The sequence below is a fragment of the Musa acuminata genome, chromosome BXJ1-7 (genome assembly GCF_036884655.1).
Source record: "Musa acuminata AAA Group cultivar baxijiao chromosome BXJ1-7, Cavendish_Baxijiao_AAA, whole genome shotgun sequence".
NCBI lineage: Eukaryota > Viridiplantae > Streptophyta > Magnoliopsida > Zingiberales > Musaceae > Musa > Musa acuminata.
Window position 1 is genome coordinate 30,799,396 of NC_088333.1, and position 8,758 is coordinate 30,808,153.

Sequence of the window (8,758 nt, forward strand, 5' to 3'; positions counted from 1 at the left end):
CATCATGTTTTAGTTAAGATGAAAAACAGATGGAGAAAGTAGAAAATAAAATAAAATAAAACTGTTCAGTTTTTGAAAAATAAAAATATCAAAAAAAAATTAATTATAAAATTTCTTATGGAGGTCGATATGGTTACTGTTGAAAGCTTTACTAAAAATTTTATAGTATTTGGATAGGTCGATGGTCTAATTTTAGGGCCTAACCAAAATTAGATTACAAAATATCAAAAAAATTACATAAAAAATATCATATTATGATGAAATGAAAAAAGATGAAAAAATAAAAAAAAATCACATACTATTCAGATTTTGAAATAAAAAAAATAAATTATAAAATTTATTATAGAGGTTCGTATGGTTGTAATTTAAAGTTTCTTAAAATTTTCATTGTATTTGGATTATTTCTTGAGATAGATAGATAGATAGATACTCTAATTTTGGGGTCCAACAAAAATTAGGTTATCATATATCAAAAGTTAACTTTTGTGGACTATATTTTTACCATAGTTTGTTGACCTATTTAAAAACTCAAATATTAAAAAAATATTATATAAATCCATCATGTTTTTATGAAAATAAGAAAACAACAAACTATTTAGATTATGAAAAAATAAAAATATCAAAAAATCTCTAAATCAGAAAATTTCTTATAGATATCTATCTAGTTGTAATTGAAAGTTTTCCTAAATATTTCATGGCATTTGGACCACTCCTTAAAGTCAATACTCTGATTTTGGGGTCCATCCAAGATCAAGGTATCGTATATTAAGAATTAACTTGTAGATCACACTTCTACCATAGTTTGTTGACCTATTTAGAAGCTTAAATATAAAAAAATATTACATGGATTCATCATGTTTTGGGGTGCAAACTATTAAAATTCTAAAAAAAAGAAAAATAATCAAAAAATTATGTAAATTAGAAAATTATTATAGAGGTCCATATGAATGAAATTGAAAGCTTTTTTGAAATTCTCACAGTATTTGGATCATTCATTGAGGTTAACACTTTGATTTTGGGGTCTAAACAAAGCTCAAATGTTAAACAATATTACATAAAAGCATCATGGTTTAGTGAAAATAGAAAAAAAAGGAGAAAATAGAAAAACTACAAACTATTAAGATTCTATACAATTTAAAAATATATCAAAAAATTATAAATTTAAAAATTTATTATAGAGATCAATGTGTTACAATTTAAAACTTTCTTGATTTCATAGCATTTGGACTATTCTGGTCGATATTTTGATTTTGGGTTCCAATCAAAATCAAGGTATCATATACTGGGAGTTAACTTTTGTGGACTAAAACTTTATCATAGTTTGTAGACTTATTTAGAAGCTCAAATATTAAAAAAAAACATAAAAGTATCATATTTTGGTGGAAATAGAAAAAAAAATAGAGAAAATAAAAAATCACAAACTATTCAAATTCTAAAAACAAAGTAAAAAAAATGTAAATTAAAAAATATCAGATAGGTCAATATGGTTGGAATTGAAAGTTTTTCTAAAAATTTCATAGCATTTAGATTATCAAGATTTAGATCATTCGTTAATGTTGATACTTTAATTTTGGGGTCCAACGAAAATTAGGATATCGATTATCAAGATTTAATGTTTCTAGACCAATATTTTACTAGCTTAGGATATATTTATAAGCTCAAATGTTAAAAACTATTGTATAAATACATCATGTTTTGGCAAAAATAAAAAATAAAAAAAATCATAGATCATTCAGATTATGAAAAAAAGAAAAATATTAAAAATATGTAAATTAGAAAATTTGTTATTGAGGCCTATATACTTGTAATTGAGCTTGGCTACAAAGACCTTTTGATCCTTGGGGTGATAGAAATAATACCCACAAGTTTCTTTGGGGTATCCCACGAACTTGCATCGCTCTGATTTGGATTCCAACTTATCGGGGTTGTGTCTTTTAATGTGGGTAGGGTAACCTTAAATCTTAACAATCTTAAGATAGAGTTTTTTCCCTTTCTGTATCTCGTATGGTGTAGACACTACCAACTTAGTTGGAATTTTGTTCAGAAGGTAAGCTACAGTCTCTATGGGTAGATCGGCGAAACTCATCATAGACTGCACCATGTCTAATAGGGTGTGATTCCTCCTCTCGGATACATCATCGAGGTGAGATATATAATGATGTGTCCATTAAGATAGAATCTCATGGTCCTTAAGGAATTGGGTGAACTCTGTACTCAAGTACTCATATCCTCGATCTGATTGAAGAGTCTTGATACTCTTTCTAGTCTAGTTCTCTACTTCATTTTTATACTCCCTGAATTTCTCGAAGGCCTCGGACTTATACTTTATCAAGTACATATGTTCATACCTTGAGAAATCATTAGTAAAAATAATGAAGTAGAAGTAACCACCTATGGTATGAGTTGACATGGGACCAAATACATCACTATGTATGAGTTCCAACAACTCAGTGGCTCTCCCTTCAGTTCGACTAAATGGAGAGTTGGTCAATTTTCCACGAAGGCAAGACTTGCAAGTTGTATATGACTTGTAGTTGAATGGATCTAGGTATCCATCCTTTAGCAACTTTTGAATCCTTCCCTCATGGATATGACCTAGCCTTTACTACCACAAGTATGCATTGTTCATCTCTTCCTATTAGACTCATTTACATTCATGATATGTGGAGTAGTGTCTAGCATAAATAAACCATTATACAATTTTTCTCTCAAAATGATCTTATCATCTAATAATATTGAACAATCATTATTTTTAAAAACTAATTTATATTCACTAACTATTAAACATGAAATAAAAATAATATTTTTGATAATAGAATGAATATAATAGAATGAATATAATAGAATGAATAAAATAGTATGCATCTAATGTAATAATAGCTCCACCAAGCAGATGTAGGGTGACCTCACTAACAGCCATTGCAATAACTTTTGCTTCATTTCCCATCTTCAGGTCCATCTCGCCTCTCACTAATCTCCTAGACTTTGTCAGATCCTACAACGAATTACATATATGATAAACACTATCAATATCCAATACCCATGTGTTATTATAAGAGTCTAACAAATGAAGACTGATCATGAATGTACTTGAAGCTTTTCCAAGCTTCTATTATGCCCTCTCTATAAGGTACTCTTTGTAGTTTCTCTTCTAGTGCTCATCTTTACTACAATAGAAGTACTACCTTTTGTCCTTTATCGGGTCTTTCTTAGCAACTTTTGCTTTACCCGGTTTGTCTTTGCCCTTGCCCTTCTTAAGGGACTTTTCTGCATTTCTTTTCTTTTTTATCTCACTAGGATAGAGGACTGGCTTCTCCTTCTTGATAGTGCTCTCTACCTCCCTTAACATATTAAGGAGCTCAAGGAGAGTCACCTCAAGCTTGTTCATATTAAAATTCATTATGAACTAAGAAAAGGAATCCGATATAGACTAAAGTACAAGGTCCATATACAGGTCATCCTCCAAGACCATTCCTAGACCTATGAGTTTCTCTATCCACTTAATCATTTTTATGATATAGTTCTGAATTGGTATCCCCTTAGTCATCCTATTACGGAAGAGACACTTGGATATCTCATATCGCTGAGTCCTTCCCTGTTCCTCAAACAATCTACAGAGATTCAAGAGAATAGATCTAGCATCCATCTTTTCTTATAGTCTCTATTAACTCGGGAGTCATAGAGCCTAACATGTAACTCTGTGTAAGAGTGGAATCATCTATGTACTTCACGTAGTAAGTGATCTCATCCTTCCTTGCCCCTTCCTCGGATGTAGACTGTTGGGAAATCTTGGGGGTGACATCACATGCACAGCGGAAGAACAAGAAAAAATAAAATCCCCTATTTTCTAAAAAGATGTTCGTTGTCGTACGAAGATTGGTGCGTAAAAATCCGTGAAACAAACTGCATATAGAATAGATTATATTACATAGGGAGATCGTATATCCCTATTTCTTTGCAGATCTTTAGGAGAGGGTAAAAGAGGTCAAGCGTCCTCCTCTCTAGTAGTGATCCACACAGTAGGGTTGCGACAACGCTCCTCAAAACTCTAATGCTTGTTCTGAGGTGGAAAGGGGGAGGAGAATAGGAGAGGCAAGCAAAGACTCTAGCCTATGAACCACTGAATCCCTCCTATTTATAGAGGCCCCATGTTAAACCCTAATGGATCCTCCCCTAGTGGGTATTGGATCTGCATCCAATTACCCAAGCCTTTTAGATTAGTAGATCTCTATCCAATAATCTCTCATGGGCTCTTATTGGATCTCGTTCATGGGATCCAATAATTCAAGGGCTTGTTGGATATCCAATAAGATAGGGGCTCCATCGGATATCTCATATCTGAACCTCTACTCATCGTAATGCCTATCATATGTATGTGAACCTTTAGGCCCAATATCAAGCTGGCTGTGAGTCATGCCTCTCAGAACTCCTTCTGACTCGGTGAATTATTATTTCTATAATAATTCACTTAACTCATCGACTACGGATATACTAGGCCACTACGTCGTAGTCCCCAAATGATATAGAGGAATCCAATCAATTGGACCTGTCTATCCTCAATTACCATGTACCTATAGTCTCTCATCCATCTAATATCCCAAATATCATATATTGGGCATAGTGCTATCAGACCCATACGATTTCTACTCGAGTCTCGCTCTAATCGGATTCTCCCGGAGAACTCTTTCTCTCTCAATCCGAATGACCCTAGCTAGGGATTTGTCTGAGCAAGAACACATGGGATATTCCTCTCATGATGCTGAGAGTGGATGATCCTCTATCGACATCAATAGCCCTCGTAAGGTCGACTACCACTCCCAATGACCAGCTGTACTATATCTGGGACATCCAAACCTATAAGTCTGGTATCAAAGAGTGGAGCACTCATACAAGACATTCTTTGTGTCTTAAGTCTAAGGACCAGATACACCACTAGGACTACGAAATCGCTATCTGACAATAAGGCATCATCAACCATCTAGCACTCCATAAGTAGATCAATCAGTAAACTCATTCTCCAATGAGCACCTATACTGTATCCCTATTGTTCCCACATGACCAACTATGAGACCAGCTGCATCCATTATATGGACGGGTATATGGCACACTAGTCTGTCTAGTTATCTCGATATCCCTCTCGAGTAACCTATGACCGGGATTACTTAGGATCTGTATTTAAAGATGAATTGATCTCATTATCGTGATCTCATCACAATCCGATTCCCATTGCATAGATCCAAGGACATCATAATATATACATGCATATATGTAATAGTTAATATAAAGTGATAAATGTCAAAATATAATAAGCAAAAAGATTCTATGTCAAGTCACGCGTGCCATCACTCATGTGATTGGCTTGTTGGGCACCTATGACTAGCATAGGCATCATTGTATCATGGACATACGTGATTTTCTCCGTTGTGAGAACGATTCTTAGGTTGTGGAGCTAATCGATGCAATTTAGACCAGTGAGGCAGTTGACATCAAGTATATTATATAAGGGATTTGAAAGTGACATTTTTTAAAAATAAAGATGTAGTAGAAATAAATAAATTTATGACTTTATAATTAAGATATAATCTTCTATCTTAATCTACTCTCATTATTTTCTCGCAAAACATATAACTCCCTCCAATATATAAATCGGAGACCCCGAAGGAACTATAGTAGGGATCGGGATCCAATCGGTGTCTTAATGTAATCTCGAGGGACTGGACCAATCACATTAAGCCTATAAAGGTAGGAAACTCTTGCTAATCACAACTCTTTGTGATTCTCGTCCTATTTGGCCTTTGAACCACCATGGCCTCAAGGGACTCGACCAATCATGATGTTCGGTTAAGTCATCACCATCGTTATAAGATAAGTCTGATTCGATGATATACCCTCGAGGGACTCGACCAAGCATACCATGTAATCAGATCACCGATGACATCTCTATATCATAGGCAAGATAGCGAATCGTGATATAGGTCAACCTCGAGGGACTCGACCAACTCAATCTACATCGGGAACCGATTTCTACCTATAATGATGGAAGGCCACGTGGTGTCACAGACTTAGCTGGTTTTGCCTAAGTCATGCGGTACCCTTGCGTGTTTGTCTGCAAAGGTCAGCCTCCCCGAAGCCTCCCATGTCCCTTAGGACCCACAAAAGAGAGAACGGGTTAGAGAAAATGCCTCATTCGGGATCCACAAGCAAACATCTCCGAACACACTTCATAGACAATGCAAATTACCAACAGACTTTACAAGCTCTGAATAATTGCACAATAAAGGGTAAAATGGTCCATTATAGACCAAAAATCTCTCACACATGTCCACATGACACAACCTTTATTTACAAGCCTAAAGCGGCCACCAACCCAACTAAAATGAGACTATTAAGCCTTCGGTCGTCCCTCTACATGTTGTACAAAGCATGAACATACCAAAAGACACGGACATACATAAGCATTACATCAAACATCCTATTTAGAAGTTTGTCCGTGACATTCTCCCCCACTTCTTCCTTCGACATCCTCGTTGAAGCCTTTGTCGACACTGTAACTCCTCGTCTTTACTAAGTCTTCAATCTTTTGCTCCAGCTACAATGCGCCTCTTGGCTCCCAATTGTTCTCCATTGCTGTTTTTTAGTAGTCGAACCTTTGATCCGCCATGCTGCTTCAACTCACCAATGACTCTGACTTTGGTGTAGGGTTGGCTGAGTTGTGTTGATCCTTGTTGATTCCTACGAATCCTCCAAATGAAGGAAAAGACCATCCTTACTGCGCTAGTCTCTCAAATGCCTCATGCTGCTTGAATTGGGTGGATGCTTGTTGGAGCTTTAACGAGCATCGTCTCGCAAACTTCTAAAGTTTTGGGTCCTTCCTCCATAAAATTTGCTCATTGACTCTTCTTTCACTTAGTTGTCACGTCCAAGTAGGTTCGCATCACTTCCGCTTTCGATTGGCATTTCGTTGGGAAATGAAGCGGACAATCTACTCTCAATAGCACTGATCACCGTTGGTGAGGATTTGACAACTATTATCTTCCATTATCTTCGAAGGGTCTTTGAACTTATACATAGCTCCTCTGTTGGATAGATAAAAGAATTTGGGTACTCGATTTCGCCTATTCTCTTAAGGGTTGAGAAGGCAAAGGTTACTTGACTTCGCCCGCCTCCTCGAGGTTGTACTCCATGTATCGAGCTGGTTACTAGCCTTCGCCTGCTCTTTGCTCACACTTCTGAAGCACTTGAAGTGTTTGCACTCCTTACGTTGAGTTAGTTACTGTGATTAAGCTTCTCAATGCCATCGAACTTCTGGAATGCAGGAAGTTTTCACCCCAACTTGGAGTAATTCTCTCATAGGTTTGGTCGCCTCTGGGATTGTACCGTCTTCTCCATCAACCTTGTCGCTTACTCCACTAAGTAGCAAAGGTACTGCACCGCGTACTGCCTGCTTCATTCCTTGGTTATGCACTTTTGCATGACCCGAAGTCCTTCACTTTCAGCTATTTTGATGAGAAGCTCATTGACACCAGTCTTACGAAGTTCCTCGGCCTCTACCCTTCAGGTTTGTCTCGGTACTTAGAGATTGCCTCTGCATGCTCCACCTCCTCGGCCCCTTTCACGACCAAGCGCTCTCCCTCCATGAGAGTAAGGGATCAATGACTTTCACGGAAGTCCCGCCTCTGCGATACCATGGCGCTGCCATGCCTATGGCCCTACTATCTGTCGCCTCGCATCTGCATCCCTTTTCTTCATGATTAGTAGATATGTCTTCGTGACACTCCTCTAAGTCCACCTCCATTCTAACTGATGCTTGATTTTGGGTAGCTAAGTCCCTTTGGACTCGTCGTCACTTCCTCGCCCCTTTCGACCCCTTGCTTCAACACCTCTATGTTCTCTAAGCGGCTCCCTTTGGTCGATGGAAAGACAGACTGCAACTCCCATGCATGGCCTCTGCCATCGCATTATAGGGTTTGCACCGATTCTGTTCTCCTTAGCTTCCTTGGTAGCAACGTTCGTTTACTCGACCTTGTCCTCTGACTTGTCGGGCACCCTTAAGTGAATATGGGCTCTGGACCAATCCAACTCTCCAGCTACTTCGATCATACCTTTGCATGATCAAGTCCCTCCCATGGGACTCACTGGTACTTGCATTCAAACTTTTCCCTTGATGGAACCCAGCCCCCATATGCTGATGAGCAAGGTTTTCATCTGATGCAAAATTCGATGCACACACGGAAGACCCGCCTCTACAGTACCATGACCTTCACTCCTTGAATCCATAGCCCTTCTTACCGTCGTGTTCTTCACTAAAGTGGAGCTTCCAGTAGCTCCCGATCATACCTCCATATGATCTAGTCCCTCACGGGACTATGTCGTGTGTATCGCATTGCCACAAACTGTTCCATCACGATCCGCTGCACTATGTCGCCTCCTAGTGACATCTCTATTGCATTCTGATCCTTATGTGATGAACTCTAATTGTGAACCCTTCATGTGTGGCCTCTACCAATACATCGCAGGGTCTCTTCCACCTTCGATTTTGTTCATTCGACATTCATCCACCCACTCTTGGGTCACACCTAGATGAAGCACCGCTCTAGGACAGTCCGTCGCCTAGTAGCTCCCGAAGTCCCCCGACTTCGCTGCAATTAGTTCCCCATTGTTTGGATCCTGGGCCTCTACCCCTACCAACATAATCTCCGCTATGCACCGCTTCCTGCCCAGCAACTTGATTTGCAGCACTGTGGCATATTCTTCAAGA